Source organism: Berghia stephanieae, chromosome 11 (assembly GCF_034508935.2).
Source record: "Berghia stephanieae isolate SIO BIC M18660-M18661 chromosome 11, UCSD_Bste_1.3, whole genome shotgun sequence".
NCBI classification, from domain to species: domain Eukaryota; kingdom Metazoa; phylum Mollusca; class Gastropoda; order Nudibranchia; family Aeolidiidae; genus Berghia; species Berghia stephanieae.
Window position 1 is genome coordinate 25,880,197 of NC_088370.1, and position 5,000 is coordinate 25,885,196.

General features: G+C 34.6%; 1 protein-coding gene across 1 annotated transcript in view; it reads left to right on the forward strand.

Annotated features, from left to right (window-relative positions):
- The first annotated feature begins 3,060 nt into the window (after positions 1-3,060).
- The window catches only part of LOC144956836 (uncharacterized), a 33,544-nt gene continuing 31,604 nt past the window's right edge, over positions 3,061-5,000 (forward strand). The window contains exon 1 of the mRNA XM_078887595.1: positions 3,061-3,152. The gene's annotated coding sequence lies outside the window, so the exon portion shown is untranslated. The remainder of the gene's footprint in view (positions 3,153-5,000) is intronic.

Consider the following 5,000-nt stretch of genomic DNA (forward strand, 5'->3'; position numbering starts at 1 on the left):
TGGTTGATTTGTTAAGCAAGATAACATCAACAATTGATGGGTTGTTTACACTTTTTGAAACGTGTTTCATGTCAAAAATGTTATACATGTCTTCCATTTCTTTAGACTTGTTGTCAGAGTTCATAAGATCGAAGTTAAGATCACAAATCACAACAATATTGTCATGGCGTTCAGTTCCTTTATCGATCGAGTTTGTTGCAGGGTCTATGAAAAGATTTGGTGACATTGCAGGGGGGGGGGGGAGTCTGTAAAAAGCAAGAATTAGCCAGAATTAGCAAGAATTTTGTGTCCTCCATTGTTACTTCTAACGCATTTTCCATCAGATCTTTTCTTCACCGGCCACAAGGTCTGATCTAATCTATGTTGCTATCCTTCCTCCTTTATTATCGCGGTCACGTCTTTCCAGTTTGTATCCATCAACTGTAAAGAGGGCGTCTCTAAATGTTTTATCTATTTTTGTTGTTGTTTCTGATATGATTAGAAAGTCTGTTAAGTTGTATGTCAAAATAGTTTTCATTAAATTAATTTTGTTTCCTAAATTGTTGATGTTCATTAGGCTAATTCTAAAATTTGTTGCTGTTTTCTTTCTTGCTATTCGAAGTTCGTTAAAAATTACAAGTAACAACGTCATTACCATCACACATTTTTTAAATTGCAAACGTTCGAATAATGTTTTCAGTCGTGGACGTTGGCAGGTTTTAACCCTCTCTTTACCATCTACAGCACAGTTGTCACATTTGTTACGACACAATATAGACATTTTTTCTTATTCAGATTTATTTTGTACATCACAATGATCTTTGTTTAATTAACCTTTTCCTTACCAGCCATTTTCAGAATTTTCCCCAAAATTTCACACCCACCCAACACAAAAACAGTTTTTTTCTTACTCAAACAGAAAAGCAACGCATAAATTCTATGCATAATTTTGATCAGCAAAATGAACTCTACACCACAGTGTCACGTTTTTATAGCTATAATAAAACATTTTTCTTTGAATTGTGTGATTTACAAAAGATATCTGAATGATAAAAGTGCTGGTTTGATCGTAACGAATGTGACGATTTTCCTATCGTTGGTAAGGAGAGGGTTAATAAGAGCCAAACGATGTTTTGTAGACAGATTGTTTGAGTTTAAAAAATCATTTTTTTTTTCTGCTTGGTAAGCCTGCCATTTGGGAAAATACTGAAAATGGTAGGTAAGGAGAGAGTTAAATTAATTGGCGGCTTGGACTAGATACGTAAGAATAAGAATATTTGTATAAGGGAAGGACAGATATTGTGACTAATTTATATTGAAAAATTCGACGCTCCTGTTTGTTGTTTCTTTAATTGTTTTCTTGTACAGTGCCTTAATCACGTGCCACTAGCCTGATCCTAATGTGTACAAATAGAATAAAGTGAAGGATCTTATCTGTACAATGTGGGTAAGAGAGAGCTTGATCATCAGGGTTGCCACATCGAGAAAAAATATAAAAGCCAAATTTGCTTTGAAAAGAAAAGCAACAAAATAAAAAGAAAAGAAAAAAAAAAAAAAGAAAAAAAAATACAAACCAAAAACAAAAAAAAAAACCCTCTAACAACCAACAAAAAAAAAACCACTCCAAAACAAACAAACAAAAGCTAAACACTCCTAATAATGGCTTGCACCCCCACCACTCTCACTTATATTTCATGGATTCCAAACCTTCCGGCCCACTCACTCCGGTTAAAAATGATAACGGAATTTGTATATATTTAAATTGAAAAAAATAAAATGAATAAAGATCCAGTTCCTTCCCTAACACGTCACTGGCCGTGCACTTATCTACAGGTCTGATAACGCTATCCATTATGGGTTCATTGTTATATTGCAATAATTCAGAACTATGACTTATCGACCTCTGTGATTCATTTAGTATTCAAAAAACAAACAAAAAACTTGGGAAAAAAACAAACGAAAAATTTGAAGCCAGTCGCTTAGAAAGGAAAAGACAGAGTTCTGGAATTAGATTTTTATAAATATAGAGTAGTAGTTAGTAGTAGTAGTAGTAGTAGTATAGTAGTATAGTAGTAGTAGTAGTAGTAGTATAAGTAGTAGTAGTAGTAGTAGTATGGTAGTAGTAGTAGTAGTAGTAGTGTAGTAGTAGTAGTAGTAGTAGTAGTTAGTAGTAGTAGTAGTAGTAGTAGTAGTAGTAGTGTAGTAGTAGTAGTAGTAGTAGTAGTAGTAGTAGTATGTAGTAGTAGTAGTAGTAGTAGTAGTAGTAGTAGTAGTAAGTAGTAGTATAGTAGTAGTAGTAGTAGTAGTAGTAGTAGTAGAAGTAGTAAAGTATAGTGAGTAGTAGTAGTAGTAGTAGTAGTAGTAGTAGTAGTAGTAGTAGTAGTAGTAGTAGTAGTAGTAGTAGCAGCAGTAAAGTAAGTAGTAGTAGAGTAGTAGTAGTAGTAGTAGTAGTAGTAGTAGTAGTAGTAGTTAGTAGTAGTAGTAGTAGTAGTAGCAGTAAAGTAGTAGTAGTAGTAGCAGTAAAGTAGTAGTAGTAGTAGTAGTAGTAGTAGTAGTAGTAGTAGTAGTAGTAGTAGTAGTAGTAGTAGTAGTAGTAGTAGAAGACCGGAATGGTAAAGGGAGATTTAAATACTTTAGATAATTACGTTCTTTTTTAAAGACATCCTATGCCTGATGCGCCTATTTGTCTTTAATATAACAGGCTTTATATAGCATAGAGGCGGTTTGATTGGTTAAGCCGACCACAAGATATTCAGGAAACCGATTTTGAACATTGAGACCCGAGTCGAGGTGGGAAATCATCGATGACAAAGTTTTTTCAGTACCGAGACTCTCGTTTCGAGAACACATCAATGGGACGTCGGGAATTCTATGTATCCATCTCGTCGATAACGCCCCTTACTCGATAACACTGATATGACACATTATCAAACCTAAAACAGTTGCCTATCTTCAGCTTTTTATCAGTTCTATTAATAGAACTATTGTGATTTGCACACGCACACAAAATAATCCAGCCTAAAACAAATAGTATATATCGTCAGCTTATTATCAGTTCTAGTATTGTCATTTGCACACGTACACACACCCACAATAAAACCAGGAAACAACTACATTGTCGTTCTTTTTTTTAATATTTCTGCATTGAACTCTTCAGAAGTCTTCTTTACAAGGTTGGAAATCGTTTTGTGTTTGTTTTTCTTTCCATCATAGGTCTTTTCTTAAAACAGTGAGTTTTGTTTTAAAGATTCGTGACCAGGCACCTCGATCAGGCATTGTACGACGTGCACTCATTTGCAGGTCTGATAACCCAATTCTTTATAATGGGCTCATTGTTGTAATGAAAATCTGTAAAAGATGACTCAAAATATTGTCCATTACAACTACTCGTATGTTAAACTTGGCCCATAAGGATGTTCGGATGTCAGACCTGCATATATATACACGTCGCTTACGTATACATATTTCTGCCGTACTTTGAGAGAACAAAAAAAACAACAAAAAAAAAACAACCATATTTTAAAATGAAGTCCCAGGTTTGAGAGTTATTGATCAGATGAGATTCTTTTAGATTTGATGATATTGGAAGGAGGAGTTTTCTAGCCAAAATTTTAATGATGTGTTGTTTTGTTTTGTATTTTGTTTGTTTGTTTGGGGTTAATTGTGCTTAGTTTTTATTTATTCATATTTTTTGGTTGCTTTGTGTGTGTGTGTGTGTGTGTGTGTGAGAGAGAGAGAGAGAGAGAGAGAGAGAGAGAGAGAGAGAGAGAGAGAGAGAGCGAGAGAGTTTTTGTTTGTTTGTTTGTTGTTGTTTTTTTAAAAAGAAAAAAAGAATATGACAGAATTCTAGTTTAAGGCGATTGACCATATTTCTATAAAACTATATATTATATATATATATATATATATATATATATATATATATATATATATATATATATATATATATATATATATATTAGATAGGCTTCACAAAAGGTAATCAGAAGGTATGAGGTTCTATCCCCGGTTGAGGTAGACTGATGTTTTGGGATGTTTGTTTTTGTTTTTTTGGGGGGGGGGTTTTTTGTTGTATTTTTCTTTCTTGCATTGTCTGGCATCTTTCATACATGAACTGGCGAAGTGGCCGAGTGATTAAGGCATTGCACTGTGACCCGGAAGGTGCCGGGCTCGAGCCCTGCTTCGGGCACTTTCGTTATTTTTCCTTGGGTAAGATTATTAACCCTCACTTTGCTCATTTAGACACCATGGGTGATTCTAGTTGACATCAGACATCTTGTTTGGTGAATTATCTATATTCCTTCGTGGACTGCCTAGGTGACGATATCTTATGATGTCGTGGCGAAAGGGCATCATTTTTTCAATACTCTAGATAATGGATAGGTTCGTTTACTTATGATTTCGCAAGAGGGTTCAACAGCTGTGACGTCACACCCCTCGTAACGAAGCATAGCAACTGGTTCTAAACTACCGGAACAATGGCGGACGACATTATCTCCATCACCGCCCTCATGAAATTATACTTCTCCGACGAGCATTAACGTGTATCCAGAGGTGAAAAACAATATACATCAGATCATGTTTTGACTTTTATACCAAGCTACTGGTTGCTGGGAGGACTTGACATCAGATTATAAAAAATTGCAAAATATTGTCCATTACAAGAATGTTAAACTAGGCCTATAAGTGATGTCAGACCTGCATATATGTACACGTCGATATATAACCGTTTAACCCTCAGTCCATAAATCAGAGTAGCAGTTCTTTTTTTCTTTAATTGTTGTGTTACTTTGTGATTTTGTTAGTATTACACTTGTCTTATTATGGCCTGTAGTATTTCTGATTCAAGGTCCACTATTGGAGGTTAAAAAATGGAATCCTTTGAAGAGGATTTTTTCTCACATTTTCACACTAAACTCGTGTGTAAAATGGATACCTTCTATCGAAGAAAAAAGATATAATAGTATCGTATCTTTAAATGCATTGTCTCATTCTACTTGTGTTGTCATCGGCTTGAGACC